General features: G+C 33.3%; 1 long non-coding RNA gene across 1 annotated transcript; it reads right to left on the minus strand.

Annotated features, from left to right (window-relative positions):
• Positions 1–20,128: 20,128 nt before the first annotated feature.
• On the minus strand, positions 20,129–23,885 carry LOC104648689 (uncharacterized). The gene is made up of 4 exons (XR_742666.4): positions 23,552–23,885; positions 20,943–21,001; positions 20,685–20,853; positions 20,129–20,611 (listed from the first exon to the last, which is right to left on the minus strand). It is a non-coding gene; the product is annotated as an uncharacterized lncRNA (long non-coding RNA).
• Positions 23,886–24,202: the final 317 nt, after the last annotated feature.

Here is a 24,202-nt window from a genome sequence, read left to right on the forward strand (position 1 = left end):
ACATCATTACAATAAAGTCTTATAAGAGAATAAAACATAGTCTTTACAATATAGGAAATAGAACAAATATCTTTAGACTAATCAAATAGCAGAGCTAGAGTAGTAGGCTTCATCCTCGGACTTGAGGACTCACCTACAACTTGGGAACTTTACAGGTCTTACATGAAAATGGCCTTGAAGCTCTTCAATGGCCCAAACCTACATTATTGTAGAAATAGAAGAGAATATGGGTTAGTACAAACCACATGTACTAAGTATGGAAACATATGCAAGTAAAACCTTTAAGACATGTACAAAGCGACATTTTGTTTAAAAGCATGCTAATTTACTTTGAAAGCCTTTATGCACACACAAAGAGTGTTGACACCCTATTTTGACCGACCTTTAACCATTTTTTAGAATGCTATTCGATTAAATATGTATTTTAAAATTTATTTTAAGTTAAGAATTTTAGTGGATTTTGTATAAAAAAATATATTTTTGTATGTTCACTTTGTAAAATTATTGTAAATATTATTAATAAATTTCACAATAATTATTTCATTTAAATGTATTGAAATTTAAGTGATTTTCAATTATATAATAAATATTTTAATATATGTAGTATTTTATTTAAATAGCAATTCCTAAATTTTCCTCAAAATCATTTAAATTGTAGCCCATTTTATTCTAATTCCTTTCAATGCTAACCATCTCAATTCCAATTGTATTTTCAATTATAGTCACCCTTTTCTTTCAAGTCTATCCAAATTTATTGCAATTTTGGTCATTCAATATCCAATCCAATCTTATTTAAGACCTCAATCTTTGAATCTCAACTGTCCATCCTTTAATTTTTAAATCCTAGATCAAATCCTAATTGCTCATCTAAACTAATACTACGGTCAAGATCTAACCTCCTTTTCTTTCCTATTTATAATACCCTAAGATACTCCTAAATCTAAAAGAAATTTTTCATTCACCCCTCTCCCTTCTCCAAAATCAACCACCACCTATCCTCTCTCCATGCAAGCGAAATGTCGCAAAGGCAGAGATGTCGTCTCCCACCGTCCCTCTCTTCCTCCCCTATCTTATATTCTATCTTCCCTTCGCTCTTTCTCCTCTCCATCCAGCAGCAGATAGCAGGAAGCAAGCCATAACCGTTGCACTAGCCAGCAAGAAGCAGTCGGCAAGAACTTCTCCAGTCACCAGCTCGAGAAACAGCAGACCAGCGGACTAAATAATAGTTCCGGCGTCTTCTCTCCCTCTCATATCCCTCTGCCTCTCATTCCTTTCTCCCTTCCTCTTCTTTTTCCCCTTCATCTCCTCTCTTTGCAGGACAGCAGCAGCAACTCAGCAAAGAACTAGCAGCAACTCCAAGCAGTAGCAGAAAAGTGAGGCAATAGCATCCGCGAGAAAAAATTCCAACCAGGGAGCTTCCCTCTTCTCCGACGACAATTCTGTCGGCGAACACGAAAACTTCGATGGGGCCTACAAAGGCAACAATTACTGCTCCTACTAAAAAAGGAATACAAAAAAGCTTCAATAAGACCAATCTTTACATATCCATCCGGCAAATGTCTCCTAAAATATCATTTCACCTTTTAATAGATTTACTCTTTATCTACAAATTGGTTTTGTGATTTTCTTATATATATATTTGAAATTTACGCTTGCTGTCTTGATCTCAAAACTAAGCCACCGTTTATTATCTTAATTATGTATTCTACAATTTTCTGATTTTTAGACTTAATGTGCTACTAAAACATTATCCATTTTGACTTGGAATGGCAGTTTATCCCCAGGATAGCCTAGTTGCTTCCCTGTAGTTATTAATATATTTTGAATTTTAATATTATTGAGATTATTGGTGCTTGACTTCAGTCGTTAATTTTTAGTAATCATCGATTCCGTTGAATGTTTGATTCTTTGGAAAAAAATCTATCCGATTCCAAACTCTTAAAATGGGATTTCGTGATTTTGACTTACCCTTAGGTGTTGTATTCGGATTGTTACTTATTTCTAAAAACTATGTGAGAAGTTGTGTGATATTTTCCTTTTCATAAAATAATTTATTATTTCCTTATGGATGATTGCTGAACTGGTTACTTACCCATTCAATTTGTTCACTGTCTTATAATGGTAAAGTTAAGTGATTGAGGCTCTGATTTTATTTCCTTCTATTAAATAATAATGTTCTGATTGTCTTCAAATATGGAAATATTTTAATTAATATGGGGACCTAGTAATTGATATTTTACCTTAATTAATGTGTATAGTTGTTCACTTGTTTATTTTGATAAAGTCATCTGGCTAAGGTAAATAATTTTGTTGATTGTTTTCTTTTTTAGTTAATGAAATAAAATAATAGAAAAGAAATCCCTTCTCCTTAATTATTTCTTTTCCTTTGGAATACGGAAAATATTATAATGACTCCTTAATTTATTTATTTTCCTTATTATATGCACCCCTCATCACTATAAAAAAAGATCATCCTTTCATTCTCTAAAAAAACAGATTGATTCATCTCTCATTGTCTCATTACTTATACTTGGAAAACATAATATTGCTCTCTACTCTTAAAAGAATTAAGATTCCGGTAAACTTTAAGGTTCTCCTCTCTACTTGCTATTTCATTGTGTTCGGGTCTGTGATCGGATTAAGTGGTATTCACTGCTGATATTCTTGTCTGCCTAACTTGTTTGTATTCGTGATCTAGTATTTATATTATATTTTCATCCATACATTCATGCAAGTTTGTAATGATAATATTATGTTGCTTGCTTGTATGCTTGTGTTCTCACACACTCTGCATGAGACCTTTAACGGTTATATTTTGTTTGCAAGTATGTTTATTAAAATATAGAGGCCAAATTGAAACATATCATGATAAATTATTGTCTTGTTTGTCTTGTTTGTTTGACTTGGTGTCTAGGAGGGCCCTATATTTTATTTTGTCTAAAACCACCTTACTAAGAGTCCAATGCCTCTTGAACATTATGTTGGGACGATTAGGCACCTTTTAGCTATGAAATGCACGTAGTATTGAGGTAGGGATAGCTTTCCCTATGGATATGATGACATCGACTCAGGGTTTAAAAGACAAACTTTGATTTTGTCTATCTCTATACGGAAGCCTATCTAAAAAAATAAAAGAACTCGAATTTTGACCCAAAATGTCTCTCTTAAAGTCTCCCTTCCCTTTTATCCCTTTATTTGTTTCTTTTAATTATGTTTATTTGGGGTAGCTCAAAAAAGAAATATAAATTTGTTTGCCTATATGATTGTACAATTTCTATCCTCTCGCTTATCCCTAATTTTTTATTTATTATTATAACTAAGTCTCGCATGCTTAAATAATTAATTGAAACAATAATGTCATTTTAATTTTTTAGTATTATATCATTACATAGTCTTACATGCTTAGTCAAATGATTAAAATGATAAAATAGGCTTAATTGTTTAATATCATGTTATCACCTAGTTTCGCATGATTAACTAATTGATTAAAATTATAATGTGATCTTTATTGTTTAATATTATGTTATTACCAAGCTATCATGTTAAGATTAAATACTAATGAAGTAACCTTAATTACTACTTATAACCCTCACATCAATTGAATGAGATACGGCCGGGACCCACACTTGTGGACCTTGAGGGATGCCTAACACCTTCCCCTCAAGGTAATTTGAACCCTTACCCTGATATCTGGCTCATTGACCTTAGTTAGAATTAGTTAGGTTAGATAGGTTCCCTAATGCGCCTTAATTCGTTAGGTGCTAACTCTTCAATTCTGACATTCCAAAAGAGTTATTAGGTCATGCATGAAAATCCATTTTGTTGAAAATGAGGCGCAACAGAATGGCGACTCCACTAGAGATATTAGGTTCTTACAATTATGTGTTTCATGCTCATTTATGTGGGGGGTTGCTTTATTATTTCATTATTTGTTAGGTGAGAACCATGTTTAGTTATTATTTTTTTCCTTATTTATTATCTACTTTTCATGTTCCACCCCTTTCCCTCTTTGTTATTTGTTTATAACCATATGTAATCTTTTCTCTTTCTCCTTATTTATTTACTTGCATGTTTACCCTCTTTCCTCATTTGCATGATTTAATTTACTTCCCTTTTACTTATATGCACAATTTATTTATTTATTGTTTTATAAACTGCTTATGTGTTACTATTTTTCAACTAAACGCTAGTTGTTTACTTCTTTGATAAACTCGCATTTCATTCATACTTCCCCCAATTGGGACCCTCTTTATTTTTTTTAATTTTTTATTGTGATGTTGTGCCTTTTCACCATCACCACTACTCCAATTATATTCAATACCCATTATAGAGATTCAGCATATGCATTGACGGAACGGATAGTTTTACTACCACGAAGCCACAAGTCTTTTGCATAGAATCCCTTTCTAGTTCGTGACAAATCAACCCTTAGAAGTTCTATTTAGGTCATATATGTTGCATATGCCCTAGGTTGTTTGACCCTTGGTGTCAATCCACATAATCAGTAACCACCCTATAGTTTAAAATGCCCCAACACCCTTTAGACAAATTGCATATTTATGTGTCAACATGACAATAATAAATAAATCAAGCCATCTTTGTCAAAAAAAAAAGTTTAGAAATCGTTTGTTGTTTTGTTTGCAGAGTCATGAACTACCCTCATTTCCCCTAACACACAAATGGTGGTCAAAGTGAATCCTACCCTGGAGATTTGGTGGAAAGATATTCACAGAAACCGAGAGTTAGAGGCAAATGAACTACTAGGTAGCCTTACCGCTTTGATCTCTGTAGAGTCAGATCGTCACTTGATCAAGGAATTGTTGAAATTTTGGGACCCTGAGAGGTTAGTTCTCAAATGCAAGGACTTTGAGCTAACCCCAACAATTGAATATTTGGTGGGTTTCTAGGTCTCTCATATAAAGAACGTGAAATAATTGTTCCACACAAGCCAACCCCAAGATCCTTTTTGAAGCAAATGGACATGTGTCATGATTTAAGTTTGCTTTGTCTGAAAGAGGGTTGGATTTCTTTCAAGTTCCTGTACTCACTCTTTGCAGATGAGGAAGGTCATCAAAACTTTCACAGAGAACTTGCTTGCTCTCCTGAAAAATGGGTAACATACTATTTTAACGCATTTGTTGTCGCATTATTAGGCTCATTGGTTTTCCATAGAGAAAGGGGAAAATCCACACTGGCTTGTTTTATATGGTCTGTATGTTAGCTTGAGGTGGGAAGACCTTAATCCCCATGATACTTGCGGGAATTCTAAGATCATTCACTATGTGCACCAAAGGCAAGAGATACTTCGAGGGTGTAACTTTCTGTTGAAACTCTAGGTTGTTGAACATTTATACCAAAGGGCTAATAAGATAGAAATTGTTAGAGTGACCATGGGGAACAAAATTGTCAATCACCATGCAAGGATGACATATTTTATTTCCCCTGTAGGAACGGAGGACTAGTTTACATACTTGAAGGAGCGTTCGGCCATTGAAATTCAATGGAAGTATAATTGGTTAAAACCTAGGTGTTCCATTATAAGGGGTGATGAGATTTACTTTATCAAGCTTATTTTTTTGAATGGTGTGAAACCATACGCACCACTTCGAGTCCTTTGACAATTCAGGAAAAATCCAAATGACACCTCTTCGATCCCACATGGACCATCGTGGATATGACTTTGGGCCAGAAATACGACAAGTGAACACCATACTACGAAGATGGGAGAGGGTGGTAACTATCGATGTTCAAGAACATCGACCCTTCTGCAACCCTGAATATTACGTGTGGCTTCTAGAGGACGCGTAGCATGTAGATTTAAGCAAAGAGGGTCTTCTGAGTTTTGGCGATGAAAGGGAAAAAATATGGGCGCGCAACCTTCTCAACATCAATTATGATATCACCTTTGAAATGAGGCAGCAGATTGTGCCTAATATTGGAGACCAACATAATTGAAGTTTTTTAGGTTCTTTATTTCCATATGTTATCCCTAGTCCTTTAGCTTATTTTTAGTTTTGCTTTATTTTGATGTAGTCAAGTGAAATTATTTCAATAAATTAAAGACGTTTTATTATTTATCTAACTCTAAACTCCCTTTGACAAACAAGGCTTGAATTGATTATCATACATCACTTATATGTCGTCTTAGGTCTACCTCTGGCTCAACGAGGTCCCATGCATTTAGAACGTTAATTTTAAACAGTGAATTGTTATTATGTTATTGTCTTAATCCCCTAACATTGTTTTCTGTTGATTTTATTGTTTTCCCCATTCCTAAGGTTGATCTTTCCTTCACTCTGGCACATACACGATCAAAAGGGAACCCTCTTAACCTCCTTCTCAATGATCAAGCTACAAAGATAAGGGTAAAATGGTTGATGACAACAACACCAACGGAAGGTTAGAAACTTCTGATGGAGTTTAACTTCAAAGTGATCTTGTCTTGAGGCTTGAACACAAGATTTTAGAGTTGGAAGAAGAGGTAGAACATATGCGCGATTTAGTCAAGTTGTTTATCTCTCTTGGAACCCAGTTTGGAGAAAATATAGACAATCCTCATCACATCAACCAAACAACCATGCCAAATAATCCTCCAATCAATATATCCCGACCCGAACCTACTCATCCAAATGCCCACCGCTTCATGCCCAAAATACCCAAATTCATTTGCACTACTACTATCAACAAAATAAGCAGACCATTCAAAAACAATGTCAAATGCAAACCCTTTACATACTCTGGGAAATAACAACCTCAATCCTATATATGAGGAAACCAATCATGTGACCCGCGATCTCCATGAATCAGAGTCCCACCAAAAAGACACTATGATAAAAACTCTCACCGAGAGATTAGATACCTTGGCCAACAGGATGAAACATGTGAAAGGAAGCAAGAGGTTAGGAGGACTGAGTTGTGACGACTTGTGCATGCATCGTGATGTAGAACTGTCGGAAGGATACAAGCTTCCAAAGTTTGAGATGTTTAATGGGATTGGGAATCCCAAAGACCACCTACGAATGTACTGTGACAAGATTGTAGGGGTGGGAGAGATAAGAAGATACTCATCAAGTTGTTTATGAAGAGTCTTACTAGGGAGGCTCTATCATAATATATTGAGAAATACCCTCAAAAATGGGTTGAGCGGGTGGATATGGCAACAGACATTATGAACAGGTTTGGGTTTAATTTAGAAAATGCACCTGACTGGTTTTACGTTCAAAACTTGAAGAAGAAACCAAGTGAATCCTCCAGAGACTACGCCATAAAATGGAGGTCTGAGGCAGCTAGGGCCAGATCTCCGATAACAGACCATGTGAGCTAACATGGAATCCGGTGTCATGAAACCCTATACCGAAAGAAGGTGCTCTACTTGCCAAGGTAGAACCATACATAATCGTAGCATCTAAGTGGATCCACTAGCTAGTTTTCATATGGGGGCACATAGTTAAGGAAATAGAAGATTGTTATGAGAAACTCTCTTTATGCACATTAGCATTGTAGTCTCCATCTCATGAGAACAATAGTGAACCTACCTTTCCTCTTGGGAAGGGACACCTCTCATTGACTAGTTCACTCAGTGCTAAGCTAAATTCCCTTTTTGAAGTATCTTTAAGCTATCCTTAACATTAGTTTACAATATAGGCCTTAGGGACTAACCCCTTGTATAATCATCATCATAGTTCTTAGGTCTAGAATGAGAACTTCCTTTCATCACAACCCAAAATTTAGTGAGATCATCACATCATAGTCATAATAATAAGGTACATAAAAGAATCACTTTCAATCTTTCATTATTATACCCCTATCATCATCTCACATGCATCATATTCATAACATTCTATCATATTAATCAACTCATCATCTTCCTATCCTATTCACGTATTCATACTCCAATTGAACATCATCATCAAGAATAGACCAACATAATTGAATTAAAGTGCTCATGATCTTGAAAGTTTTACCAGTGGCTTCCAAGAATCTCCTTCAAGACCTCACCCTCAATTCCACAACATTAATCCAATAATCTAATCAACATCATAATATAGTAAATTAAGTAATAGTGCATCCAATTACAACATCACTAATCATTTATCAATCTCATTCATAGTTAGGGTTTAGGAAAATGGATATTCATGGATCTTTTAGGAAAATAAGGTCAAAGTGTAAGGAACTACATAAATCCACCAATAAACAATCATAATCCATAAATATAAATCAAATCAATATCACATTAAATCAGTTTGTAAGATAACCCACAAAATTGGATGAACGTTGAAAACCAAACTTTGAAGAACCTCTTGGGGAAAGGAGTTCCAAGAATGAATAGCTTTCATACCTTGCTAATTCTTAAATAGTTGATTATTAAAGCCTTGATATTGAAGACCTTGTGAAGCTTGAACTTGATCTTCAATAGGGGTCATTGAGGTAGTGAGAGAAAGTAGATAGAAGTGAGAGTTAATTGGGTTTTGGGATTTATGTAGTGTTAGGTTAGTTTAATGACTGAGGACCATTTTATAGTCCTAAACTAACTAATTAAAACTGAACCTAACCATTAATTAATGAATTAACTAATTACCTATTCACCCCTTAATTGATCATGTTGAGACAGTGAGTTGGGGTCCCGAAAGACGAGATCCCATCAACAGGCAGTTGTCCCAACCATGGGTCGTCCTGGTCATTCGTGGTTTAGGAAAGAGGATGGAATCTGTAGGCTCAAGATGACAATTCTAAGTGGGAACCAACGAGTTCGTCGATAGCACACTACTTTTTTGATAGCTTTTATGTTCAAATGTTAGGTCCTCCTCGAGAGCCCTTAGGGTGGTCCTTGGAGAGTCGTACCGGGATTTTTCGACCCTAAATACACGCTAATGTATATCCTAAGCCTTTTTACCAAGTTTGACTTTTATCCGAGTCTTTAGACCCCTTGCAACACCTTAAGTCATACTAGGTCATCTTCACAAATCTCCGGACGTCGTGGTCGTCCCTTGACGTTTATCTCTTAATACCTCTTAACCAAGTTGAATACATTAGATTAGGTCTTCAATTGGCATAATACACTACATGAGGCTCTATTCTAAGTCATGGAACTTCTGGGGTGTTACACCCAAAAGGGAGATATTGTAACATCTCGTAATTCGAAATAGCTATGGAAAAGCTAAGAACTAGAAATAGTCATTTTTTAAAATAATTAAAAATCTAAAATATTAGTTAAGTTAGAAAAAATAAGTTTTTGGCCAACTTCAAACGGTCATAAATTCTAGATCGGGATGATTTAGAAGCACTTCAAAATATGGTTGGAATGATTTTTCCAACGTCACCGATTTTGCGCGATTCCGAGTCCTATGAGTAAGTTATTCCCTTTGGAAGTTGGGATGTTAGACTAAGGAAAGTCTAAATTCAGATTTTAGAAGGGTATTTTAGTTTTTTCCTTACCAAATTATCCTAATTTATTTTTAGGAGTTTAATTGGGGTAAAGTTAGATTTTAGTCAGTTTTAGAAAAGTGAATTTCAAGCTACAGTTGGAGAAAGGAGGAAAAGAGGAGAAAGAAGAAAAATGTTCAAGATTCGTTGACATTAGCTTCGGCATTTCGTTGGGGTGATCCCTGCAAAAGTATGTGAGATCATATTGTGTTGAGTTAGTTCACCCACGCGCCAATCATGATTCAATATCAGCGAAGTTATTAGATTTGAAAGAAAAATCCTTGAATTCTTCATAAATTTCATTTCAATTCTTGTGAGTTGTGTTGATTGGAGTTTCTTCAGATTGATTCACATTTTTCGTTGTGTTTTTTAGTATAATATGATTTACTTTGATCATATTATCGTTGCAAAAAGAACCCATGGGTTTAGAGATGAAAAACGAAGAAAAACTTTCATCGAACGAAATTCGGCAGTGGTGGTGCGACGTGCAGCCATTCCCAAGAACTAGGAAAAATTATTTCGCGGCGCAGAGCCATCACGGGTCATTCTTTCTCAAAATGTATTTTCGAAACAAAAATTTTAATGCTTCTCCACGTCGCACACCTACCTTCAAATTTCAATTTTTGATCATTTTCCCATGTTTAGCTATCTAAAATAATTCATAAACATCATGAGATCTTTCCTATCACAAATCATGATCCTTGAATCCATAATTCAACTCAAAAAAAAGTTAAGAGTTAAGTCAAGAAGTTAAGAGTCAAGTCAATAAATCAATAGTTAAATCAAGATAATTTCTTAAAATCTTCATAAGTCTTTCATAATCGTTTTAACTTTGTTTAAAGTCTTAAGTTTTAAACTTAAGCAAAGAGTTCAGATTTGAAGTTCATTTCTTCAAATAAGTATATGGGAACCAAGTATTCCCAAAATTTTAAAATGTTTTTACATTTAATTAAAAATGGAAAATGAGATTTTCAAAGAACCTTTAAGCTAGTTTTCAGAAAAGAGTATGTGCTTTCATAATAAAGCAAGAAAGAAAACTTTGATTTCCAAGGTAGACTTTGAGCTAAGTTTTATAACATTAATCTCAAATCACAGAAGGAAGTATTTTTTTAAAACATAAGAGCTAATATAATATTTTTGGAAGTAGTATGAGCAACGATATGGGGGAGAGTTCAAACAACTCACAGCCCCCATAAACAATGTAGCCACCATGGGTAGAAAAGGGTCATATTTTTAAGATGACTCCTTTAGTGCTTTTTAGAATAGACTAGTGGATCCACTTAGTAGTTCAGTAACTATACTTATGGCAAGGTATAAGACAACCTCGGCAGCATGAGAAAAAATGATGTATCATCACAATAGCTCTTACATGATGGTTATCAGTTAGAGAAACTCCCACAGAAGTAATTGAATTCTTATATACACAGTTTATTAGTATTTCTACATCACAGAGTTATATTGTATCTTTCATACATACAGAGTTGATGCGATGCTTTAAATAGATTTTTTTTATGTTGCACTTGTTTTCAAACTACTTTATATCAAATTGAGTTCACTAATTTTGAGTTTATTTGAGCCAAGTAAGTTCTTTAGATTCCTTTCAAGCCTATGTTGTGTTTAGCATTCCAACTCGCATACTCATACATTCAATTTACAGATTCTAGTTGGCATATACCTTATTATGATGCAAACACATGTAACTAGGATAGACATCCAGTGCATTGTTGATCCAATGAGTAGTTCACATACTGGTGGTGAGCCTCTTGCATTATAGAAGACTCTTTTTATTGCTTTCAGTTTTAGTTTTAGTTTATTAGAATGTTGTGAGGTTTGTCCCAACATCCATCTCCGTTATTTTAAAGGCTTCATAGATAGTAGATAGTTAATTACGAGTCATTTAGCCTTGTATTTCAAATGTTTTTCTATGAGACTTGAATAACCATTTTGTCTAGTTTGATGCTTTATTTAAAGACATTCTAAGATTTTTCACAAGTTCTTTATTTGAGATTATTTTCTGAAGTTTAAGTCTTCCCCTAAGTAAGTCATACCAACGGTTCTCGTGGGGCCAGCAATGGTTCTTGAGTGCTTGTCCCACCCAGGGTGTAGGCTTGAATCATGACACTGATTATTGTCTTGGGTTGGTTACACCAACTCAAGATATATTCTATATCCACACTGACCCTCTCTTGTATTGGCTTCAAGCAATTCAATCCAGAAAATCGTCTAATCGCACCAAACAAGGTGAAAGTCATGAGATCCTTTTTAGCTCTTTTTTTGTCATTGGATAATGAGGAATTTTCACCCTCACAATTTTTTTTACCTTAGACCTAAGAGTAGCAAGCCCAATCTCAAAGTTGACCATGTCATAGCACTGAGTTAGGTGCTTTCCTGCCCCCAAATGAGCTTATTGTATATGATCCCAACCTAAATTTATTTGTCACAATTGTTTCACCAACATGTCATGGGTCGGTAAAGGGCATATGATTCCTAAAATGTAATGACCACAAAGTCCATATAAATCAAACAAAAAAATTCACAATCTACATGGAAAAAGTAAACTAGAAATCTTAAACCAAATCAATACACCTAATTGTTCCCCAATAGCAGTGCCATTTTCTTATTACGCTCAAATATCCTCTTTAAACTAATTAAAAGGGACAAAAGTTGTCATTAGTAAAAATGCCTAACTAAGAGTTAGGCCGAATCCCACAGAAATTAATTTGTCGGTGGTTGAAAAGATAAAGCTAGCATACAAGTTTGAATATTAACATACGAGGAAAACAATTTTTCTAGCTACACTTCTAACCGGGGCAGAGATGATATAAAGCAATGAATGCATGGGAATTGAACAAATTTGGTATTCAATTAACACTAAACGATCCATTGTAGTTCAATCCAAAATCAATCACTAGTAGGTAGTCTAAGCCATAGTAGGTCAATTCTAATCTCCTTTCGGTTTCAAAGGACTATTTTATGACATGTCCATTTGGTCTCAATCATGTAATTCAACAAAAAAAACTCACTAAGCTAACTTAGACTTATCTTTGGAGAAAGACTTTCACTAAAAATGAAGCTCTAAAATGTATCTTTTCGGTCTCAAATTAAATATTCAGAGCTAAAATGTAATTATCAGTCTAATTATCCACTTCACAGATTAATTTTCAAGCAACCCATGAAGATCGAAATCTAGGATTGAGAAAGCACACTCAACCCATAAATTCAAACATGAAAACTAGATTGAACCTATTTCATGAAATCAAACGTGGAAATAAGAAACTGCAAAATCAATAAATTAAATATCCAAATAGATATTTCTATTTCTAGCGCAAAAGCTCCAATTTCACACAAGCAATTACATCCATATTTCTAGTAATTAAAAATAAGTAAACGAAAAAAGGTAAAAGAGATTTACTAAATTAGAAAAAAATCTCCAAATCCACAAATGAAATATGAGGCAACTTGCTTTCAATGTATCAACCTCAAGATCAAGAACAATAGAAAATCAATTGTTGATGAGTTTTTCTCTCTACAATATTCTCTCTCTATCAATTCTTTGATAATTAATAATGTTCCACCCTATCTTTATTTTTTTGAATTTTGGGTCCAATGCTTGAGAATTTCTCATTATGGCCCTGTCTAAAAAGATGGGATTCATAAAAGCAACAGGAGATTCACATAATCAAACCTCGCAAAAGCAAACATAAGTACGATTGAGCAACTTCTGCCTTTTCAGACCAGTTCACAGAAGGGAACACCGCTTGGTCGCTTATGTGGAATGTTAACTACTTTGATTAAGTGAATAGTCTTTCATATGTGAGATACATGGAGTTTATTTACTGACACATTTTTCTTAATTTCAACTTTTGTGCATCAGTTTACATCCTAGAAACAAACACTTTAAATCAACACAATTCAAAGGATAGTTAGTCTCTTCTACTTTGAGTGCAGAAAAATCATAAGAAAAGAGACTCAAATGAGTGAAAATTCACCACTCATCAACTTTGAATAAAGAACAAAAAAATATCTTCCCTTATAGGTTATAACTATACATAAGACCAACCTAAGGATTTTGAGTGTTAAGCAATTTTGTACTTGAATTTGGTAGGGGGTTTTTTTAGAATTTTGGTATTTGATGTTTGGATCAATCATTTCAAATAAAAAACAACCTTTTTAGTATAAATTTCTTTAATTTCCATACATGTAGCTAAAACCTATGTTCTAATGGTGTGCAAATGAAGTTAGATTTTGAGTAGAATATTGGATGTCTTATTAGTTGGAACTTCTAGTTACCTTGGTAGAAATTTTCTATCTTTTTTCCACCTCAACAAATAATTTTTCTTCACAAGGAATTATGGTGTCTTTCTACGGAATTGTGGGTCTCTTTATTGGATCTAATTTGTGGCGCACAATTTCCTTGAATGTAGGTAGTGGTTAAGATCGATTTGATAAAGATGAGGGAAAATCAAACATGAAAGAGATCCATTGACAACAGTAAAAATATGTGTGCCTAATTCCAATACAATAGAAGTCTATCAATGCAAGTCAGTTGAACATCGTGATTGATGAGTGGGTAGGTGGGTTAGGTGAATCTCTTACCCAATGGGAAGTAATGAGGCTAGTCTCCCCCCCCCCCTCCACCATGTACTTCTGTAGGCCACCCTTCTGAAAGGCAAAAAAATGGGAAAAACGCTCTACTGCGTGCCATCCCACCTCGACCTTGACTGAATACCTATTTGCGGTATTCTCAAAGATAGTTGCCCCACCCCTAGTAGGGTGGTTAAAGAAGAGGTTTGAATTTTTGACCTCCGAGACCGAACTATTTGGCTTCCCCCACCAATGCGGCCTCGACCCTCTTTGTATATTTCTCTATTTCATACTAATTCAAATAGGTTTAGCTTTTAGCATGTTTTAATTAATGATTTGAGGTTGTGAACCCTAATATAGATTATATATTCATGTTTCTTGAAAAGGATTACATGAAGTGGACAATTGGATCGATAATTGCATATTGGCTTTAAATTTTATTTTTTAGTTTTTTGAAAAAAAATATGATTTCATTGTCAAATGCTAGATTTGCTTGAAAATAAGGTCTATATTAAGGTTATGAATTGTTTTGTGTGGCTTGCATTTGAGACATGAAAAATCTCTTGTGACAAACAACGTGTTATTGAGAAATTCATCTTGTGATTTAGATTGATCTAGCCTACCCTTTGGGAACTAAGTGAGCAATTACGTTTTCTCATACTCGAAATTGATACCCAAGTGTGCACACTCCTAGATTTATCCTATTTGTTAATTATTTTTGTTCACTCACTACTGTTAATCAATTGTAAACTAAATTCTCTCAAATTGATAATTTGCAATCTCTAAAATTTATTTTATGCTAAGCGTTGATTCCATAAACCTATAAGATATTAGCTCCCAAATTTTACATCCTAATTGAATTCCAACATAGACCCTTTATGTGGAATTCAATGCAAACCTTGTTCAAGTTCTTTACGATCGCTTGTAGACTAATTTGTAAGATTTATAATTGAGCATTATCAAAGACTTTGATGATATCCAATGACCTACTCATCTTTTCTTGTGGTGGGAATTATGTCTTATATATTTCTAAGTTGTACTCTTAGAAGCTCTTGTACATATTTAGACTAGTTCCTTGGAGGTGTTAGTATATTTCCTTCTAAAATAACTTTGGAGGTTTAACTCAATTTATTATTATTTCTTAAACAATTAGGATTTTATCTTATGACTTGTTTATTTTTCTATTATAATCACTTCCGGGGTTGAGGATTCTTCTATCTAGGTGGTAGAGTAGGTGTCGGAAGGACCAATGAATTGGGTTGTGATAGAGATACATTAATCGCATACTCAAACTTGTCACTGATTCAAAATGAATTATAAATCACTAAAAACAAAAAGAGAAGACATAAATACACCAACAAAGTTATCCCGTATTTGCATAAAGACACCTTAATTTTCAAACCGGCAACTACCCCCACCAAACTATTTAATGTATTTGTAAATGGATCATTTTGACCCATTCCCTCGTCTATGTAATCACGTGTGTTTCTCACCCTGTATGATAGAATTCAATTTTCCCCACCCCGTTCTTTGAATAAAAGTTGTCTTCTCCTTTTATTTTCTTATTTCTCAACTTTCCAAAAAATCTAAAGAAATAGAAAAGTTTTCTCGTCGTGTTGATGTTGATAATATCATTTTGTGTTAGGTTGTATTATTTATCAACTTCCCCTAAAATCTAAGGATTATTATAGTGTAAAAGTTTTGGGATCGACCTACTATAGTTTCTTATTGTTAGGGTTAGGGTTTTTTTGTGTTATTGACTTAGTGCAACTGTTAGTGATTAACGTTTTGTGTTATCAACTTAGTGCGACTATTAGTGATTGTGTTTTATGTTATGGTTTGATGTAATCCACTTATTTTGAATCTTATTATTTGTCTCATATACATTTGTAGACTTCCATTTGTACATAATCAATTTGATTGCAAGTCTTTTGTTCTGTTAGTGATGGAGCTAAATGTTAGAGCTACTGCTACTGTTAGTGTTTTTTCTACTCTTGTTAGTTAGTGTTTCTGCTACTTTTGTTTGTTGGTGATTATGTTTGTTGTGTATAGCTTGTTAGAGTTTGTTCTTGAAATGTGTGTTTAAATTGTGTTTGTCTTTGTTACATGTTTTTTCAGGATGACTTTTACTCTGATAACTTTAAGATGGTATATGGGGGTAATCGATTTTGTTCCTCCACATAAATATATTGGGGGCATGTGACAGAATTCCTAGATGTAGATGTTGATAGGATGTTTTATTTTGAGTTCAAGGACTACATAAAGGAACAAAGATATACAGTAGATTCTTTCATCAAGTGGGATGGGTTATTAGTCTTTTTTGATAATGATAAGATAATATTTGACCTTTTCAATATGATAAATGTTGGGGATGCAATTGAGGTGTAAATTCTTCATATGGTTAGTAAATCTAATCAGGCCCCACTTGAATTGGAGTTTGTCCCCAATGTAAGTGATAGTGGGGTAGGTGAGGAATCTTTTAATGAGGCTTCTAATCCTAATAATCAGCCTCCTACTTCTACTTTTCCTTCCAACCCTACGACTGGTCCTTATGAAACGTCCAGCACTCCATTTGTAAATTGAGTCTACTATTATGCCTCCACCATCTCCTTCTTCTATTGTTCTCCACCATCTCCTTCTACGTGCCTCCTTCTTCCGTTGTGCCTCCGCCATCTTCTTCTATTGTGCCTCCTTCTTCCATTGTGCATCCACCCTCTCCTTATGTTGTGCCTTCTCCTTCCTCTATACCTTCATTTGATCCTATAATAAATAATGATCCAACTGATGATGAAGTGGAAGATGAATCAGGATCTAAAGGGTATACTAATGAAGACACTAAGATTGACAGTGATGTCCATCAAGAGTATATAGATATAAGGCAAACCAAGAGGCATTTCAATATGTCACAATAGAAAGTTAGTACTACTTCGGATCAGATTAATGTTTATGGAAAAGGTCAAGATATAGGGTATGATGAGACAAATATTGATATTAGGGAAAGCTTAACTGGTAATCTAGGAGTTGATGAACCTTACTATCTAAGTTATAAGCTCCTAGCTTTGAAATATATGATGAAACATGTGGGGGAGATGGTGAAGAGGTTGATCAAGTAGTGCATAAACTTGTTAGGAGGAAGAAAACCCCAAATAAAGTTGTGTTTAATGCAACTTCTGAATAGATTAATGGGAATTATGCCTGGTTTTGGAACTGTTGTAAAATTTAGAGGGCAGTGACAAGATATGCAGTCCAAGAACATATTCAAATTGAAAAATATGTGAATGAACCTGGCAAAGTTAGAGTGAGATGTTATAAAAAGACTTGTCTATGGCTATTGTGTGCAAGTAAGGATAAAACTACCAGAGATTTCATTTTTAAAAGATACAACCATATTCATAAATGTTAGACATCAAGTCATAACTATATTTGCAACTCAAAGTTTTTAGCCACCAAATACAAAGAAAGAATAACTCAACAACCAAGCATCAGCATTTTGTTGTTGCAGGACATTATTAGAAAGGAGTTGGATATTAATGTTGGTAGGAAAACAGTGAGAAGAGCTAAGACTAGAGCGTTACAATATATCATGGGTTATCACATTGCAGAGTATGGTAAGATTCTTTATTATAAAAATGAATTTTTAATGAGTAATACAGGTAGTACTTGTGTAGTGAAAGTTGGAGAAGAAGATGAATTTGGGCAGAAAATTTTTGAAGGATTTTATTTTTGCTTTACTGCTTTAAACAAGCATTTTTGGAGGTGTTAGGAGATTGATTGATTCATGGGTGTTTTCTCAAATATGTGTATAAAGTCCAGTTGTTAGTGGCAGTTTGTAGACATGCAAACAACCAAATGTTGCCTATTATTTTAGCAGTTATTGAGGTTGACAATCAGTTTACCTGGACATGGTTTCTTGAACTAGTGAATGATGATCTCGACCTTAGAGAAGGGCATCAACTATCCATCATTACTGATGCCCAAAAGGTAATTATTCTTGACCTTGAAGAATGATCATACTGTTTTATTATTGTTGAGTTTTGCATTTTAATTATTCTTTTTATGTTATGTTGGTTTGTTAGGGACTAGAAATTGTTGTTGAAAATGTATTATCACTGGTTGAACACAGAAAATGTGCAAGACAACAAATTGTTGTAAAAACTAGAAAGCAGTTGAAAAAAGAAGAATATTTTGAAGGATTGATAAATCCACATTTGAAGCTGAGTTAAAGGATAATATACAGGAAATGTGCACAACGTATTATCAAGACTATAGCAAATGTGATGTTGTGGACAACAATATGGAAGAAAGCTTTAGTTCTTGGATATTGCCTACAGGGTATAAAAAATCATCACAATGCTTGAGGAGATAAGGGTGAAAATGATGAAAAGAATTGGTAATTTGAGAGAGTTCTCAAACGCTTAGATCACTGATATATATGTCTTTGAAGATTTTGCAAGAAAATATTGGAAAGTTTGTGCAATTAACTTGGTTGGAATGGAGATAGAGGTTTTAATATTAAACACCATGGATTTACACATACTGTGGACATTGTTAGTAGGAGTTTTAGTTGCAGCTCTTGCCAGCTCAGGGGCATTTCTTGTCCTCATGGTGTTGCTTCCCTTTATTACAAGGATTTGGAACCAATCAATTATGTGGCTAGTTGTTATAGCAAGGAAACATACCTCAGCACATATGTCCATTTTATTCTGCCAATGAATAACATGAAAATGTGTTCAATATCAAATAATCCAATTGTAAAGCCACCAAAGATCAAGAAGTTGTCTGGAAGACCAAGTAAGGTTAGAAGAAAAGTAGATGAAAGCAGGAAAAATTGGAAAGCTTAGCAAAAGAGGTGTTGTTATGAATTGTAGAAAATGTGGTACACAAGGACAAATAAAAGAGGATGTAATACAAGAAACCAAATTGGTCCAAGCCAATAAACTGAATCATCTTCTGAGGCAAGAGGTACTAGTACAATTCAGTCAGCTGAACCATCTTCTCAGACACAGATACTTTTATTTGTTACTTTCAAATGTAAATTATATGTACATGTATATGTATTTAAGCAGGAGGAGGAAGAGCAAGGTCTAGTAGTTCAACTCAACCACCTAGACCTTCTTCGCAGTCAACCACAAATAATGAAAGTGGTAGAGGAAGAGGCACAGAAAGAGCTCCTTCAAGTTCTATTGGTGTTCCAACTCAATCACATGGAATTGCTACAAAAACAAAGGTAATATATCTAATTATTGTATCATTTAGAAAATATAAATATGTTTTAATATTTTGGTTTCAAAGTACATACTACAAATGGTAGAGGGAGGGGAAGAGGTAGAGGAGGAGCAGGAACATGTAGAGGAAGAGGAATGCCTCAATAAAGAAATGTTAATAAAGGACTAGGTAGAGAAAGAGGAATGGATCAACATAGTCAAACTAGTTATGAAGCAACCTACAATGGAAGAGGCCTACAAAGAGGGAGGAAACCAGTAGAACATGAGGACCCCAGTGAAGGACAAACAAGACCTTTTGAAAAACCAATAATGGTAGGCGTTGGCATATACCAAGCTAAAGATGGATTTACAACTCTCAATGTAAGTTTACAATTGTCAATGCAAGCCTAAATGTCTTTTAATTGAATTTGTATTAGTTTGACTAAGCAGCCTGGATTGCCAAAGTAGAAGAGTCATAAATACTGGTACAAGAGTGACAAAGAGGGTTGATATTGTTACGGGTGATATCTGCTACACACCAGTACGTGAATTCAAATGGAAGGGGAAACAACTATTACTAGTAGCAACCTAGAAATAATGAGGGCTGAAAAGGTTATACAAACTAGGTTTGCAGCAGCTGCTACTGTTAATAGTCAAAGCCAAACAACTTCAATTAGGAAGACTCTTGTTCCATGGAAGTAGGGCATTTTGATGTTGTCTTGTTTATTTTGACAAACAAAATTTAATATGTATATTTTGGTGTTTTTTTTGGTTGGAATCAAACTCAATTTTGTGTGTAATCAAACACAACTTGAATGATTATGTTGCAATGAAGTCCTCTTTTTGGTCATTTTATTGTTGCCTTTTTACTTGTAGTTGAACATATTTTTTAAGTTTCTCAAATAGTTACCAGAATAATATAGACAAGAGAAACAAATATATTAACAACTTGTTCAAATCATAACTATTTCGACAACAAAGACCAATAAAAACTTGAGCATTCTACAACTTCCATTATTCAAGTTACATACACCTACAGCTAGCAAGATCAAGACAATTACTTTCTAGTTACACACACTTATGACTTCAAAAACTTGAAAGTATTTAAAGATGTTTAAGGAAAATTTGGTTGCACACACCTACAACTTTCATCCTTCACATTTTTTGTTAGACTTGAAAATAGAAAACACACAATATTGATCAAGACAATTAGCTTCAAGTTATAATATTTGCTCTTATTTTCTCCTTCATCACGTCTTGGTTACTTTCAATACGGCTTTCATAAAATGTCAATACTTCTTCCAACTCCTTAATTCTCTTTCCTAATCTCAAAATAACGTACTTGCATTGTATTCAACTTCTTCGTGATCCCTCCATCTAAAGAAGTTGCATGCATCCTCCTAAAATACGGAAAAAAAAATGAAAGAAAAATACATAAACAAAAGATTTCCATAAATGAATTAGGAAACATACACGATAGCGTGGACAAGACCAAACTCTTTGAGTTGGATTATGCTCCGACCATGAAGTTTGCACTAATTGTAAGTCACCATGTTTGCATTGCAATTTTACTCGCAACATCGAATCATTCTCATCATTACAAATACGATTCAACATTGCATTAGAAATTTTCAATGAAAACCTAATCGCAAAATTGAGAAGAAATTAAACCATAAAAAACTTCAAATTAATGCTTTTTACTGGAAATCAAAAGGTAAAATGAATTCCTACCTTATTTTCTTGGGAAAGATGATGAAGTTGTCAAACAGAGAGCACCAACGTTGATCTTGCTTTGGAAAAACCATGAAATCAAAAAAATTAGGGCCACCAACGGCTATTTTGGGTTTAAATTTGGGGAAGATGATATAAATTGATTAAATTAATTAATAATGAAGAAAGAAAATGACATGTGACACTTTTAAACTGGTTCATGGCAACACTGCATGACGCATCTCATGTGCGTGGTAACAACCCAAACGAGTGAATGGGTCAAATGGCCTATTTACAAAGATATTAAATAGTTATGTTAAGGTGTCTTTATGCAAATATGGAACAACTTTAATAGTGTATTTAATATATGTCTTGTTCTTTTTTCTTAATCTTATTATTAGTTATTTATGTAATAATTTGGTAGATAAATATTAGTGGAAATTAATAAATAATGGATGCTCTTTATAAAATATAAAAGTTCGAATAATTTTTTTAACTTTTATAAACTCTTAAATATTAGAACTTGACCAAATACTGATTCTTTTTGTATTTAAAAATTATATGCCCAACATGAAATATATTTATCAAAGTGATGATAAGTTATATATGCTCAACACGATTTCCAAAGTTTTCTTAAGTTTTGAATAATACATATACTAGTGAACAAATTCGTACTTCGTGCTATTATTAAAAACTTATGTACATGATACTTTTTGTTCCTTATAATTCTTCAAATTTTAAATATTAAAATAAATAGTTGCAACAGCTAAAACATCTTCGATTTTACTTTAAAACAAATAAATTAGAATACATCGTTACAATTTCAACTTAAATCTATATAACAAAATTTATATTAAAAAAAATAAAAAGCATAATATAACCTATTGAAAATATAAAGTATCATAATAATGAGAGGTAGATTCATGATTTATTTATATTTGATGGTCGAAGTTTTAAAATTCATCAGTCTAGTAGCAATATCACACTTTCGTACCATTCTTTTTCTGTAAAGAAGACAATTCAAATTTATTTCCTTTAGTTTTCATCATTATGTTACCTTCACTAAATATATAATTTCAAGTGAAATCACTTATTTTCGTATTATAATCTTTTTTTCCCGTAAATTTATACATGTAGGAATGTATATTTGTACATGATTTTGTTCTTTAATATAATAAAGGAGGTTATATTACAATTTTCTTTTCAGTTTGGTTAATTTTAAAAAAATAAAAAGACAAATTGAAAAGCAAAAAAAAAATATAAGGCAAGTAATAAGGAATAGTAATACTTAAATGAGAAAATTATATGGCTAAGCAAACTTATACTATTTAATTATTCATCATAGCTATAGTTTGCTGACTTTGAGTTTGTATGATTAGTTATGTTTGTATATATATAATTCACCACGATATACAAATACATATGTATAATATACAATTTTTTAAACCTATATACATATACAATTATGATCTCTCCACTCTCATCCCTCTCTCCTCCATCTCTCAATCTCGCTCGCCTCTCTCCTCCCACTCCCAATCTCGCTTGCTATTTATACAAATGTATATGTATAACATACAGTTATATACATATATAATTCACCTCTCTCCCATTCTATGCCCTCTCTCTATAGTCTCTCTCCTTCCTCTCTCAATCTCGCTCGCCTCTCTCCTCTCTCTCCCAGTCTCGCTACCCTCTCTCCTCCCTCTCCCAATCTCTCTTGTCATATATACAAATACATATATATAATATACAATTATCTAACCAATATATATATACGATTCACCTTTATCCCACTCTTTTTCCCCTCTCTCTTGCCTCTCCCTTCTCTCTCCCAGTCTCGCTCGCCTCTCTCCTCGATATATCATGTAGTTACAAATTGTAATTAATAAACTATAGCTATGAAAAGTAATTAATTATTTTTAAGTGTTTCTATGTGAAAGTTTCTAATACTTAATTAGTAAAACACAAATCTTGGCCCAAGTGAATGTATATGATGGATATAAAATGGGGTATTCTGTAAAAACGTAACTTGTTTCCTTTTTAATTTTCAAACCATTTCCATTCCGTCCTTTTTTGTTAAAGTGATTCAAAATCTCTCTCCTTTAAAAAATTTCACTTAGCCATTTTCACTTTATCTTGTATTTATATTTTTTAATTTCTCTATCTTCATTTCGCCTAAATTTTTTGTCAAATCCCCATTTTATTATAAATTTTGTGCAAAATCATCTTCGTGCTTTTTTAAAAAAAATCAATCAACACTTCCATATACATTCTATAAATTTATAATAGGTAATATTATATAAAAAGTCTTGAAAAAGAGGAGCAGAGAACTCTCATCAACTCTTCTTTAACTATATTGTATATATTGAAAAATAATTAAATTATATTTGTATATACAATTTCAGAATTTTTTAAAAAAGGAGCAAATATAACTAAGAGAAATCACCTTCCCATAGAATTTGATAAAGCGTTCAAGATCATCCACACAATGATTACTTGGCAAAATAACTCAGTCGGGAGGATATCAAATAGGTAGCCATCAGGATGTTTGACAAAAACAATAACAAATACTTGAAAGTGGGAACAAAGCAGATTTACAAGGAATAAAAGGTGCACATAATTTTACTTACCAAAAATTACGTACATTTTCCTCTTGCACCTATTTGCCTGCAAATACCAAAGATAAAACTAAATAGAAATAGTTGAAATTCCAAAATAAACTAATATTATTATTTACCTACAAATTTTGATTACATTGAATAAAATATAATTAAAATTCCAAAAGAAAAGACATATATAGACAAAACTATAACAGCTGAAGAAATTAAAACGGTTGCAATTTACTCTTTATTACTTTTATTTACTAGCACTATAACAAAAAAAATTAGGTGCAATGGTGAAGCATTTAGCAGAAAGTTGAAAAGTTTTAGGAAAAAGGAATTAATAGCATTGATGATGAAAGACATTAAATATGATTATCATTAATGTTATATAAATATTTTAGAGTGAAATTATGTCTTTCAAAATCAGAAAAAAAAAACTAAAAAAAAAAGGGAATTCAGCCCTGTGAGAGTGCTACATCACCGTTTTCATATATATATATATATATATATATATATATGGTCAAATAAATCCTAGATATAATGATTGTAATTGAAATGAAATTATGAAGCAGTTGGAAAACATAACATGGATCCCACTCATCCTCATCTACAAAGGAAAAGAAAGAATATATATGGTGTATCCGTTGTTTTCAGTTATAAGTTTATAACTGCCCCACC

This window comes from Solanum lycopersicum, chromosome 8 (genome assembly GCF_036512215.1).
Source record: "Solanum lycopersicum chromosome 8, SLM_r2.1".
NCBI lineage: Eukaryota > Viridiplantae > Streptophyta > Magnoliopsida > Solanales > Solanaceae > Solanum > Solanum lycopersicum.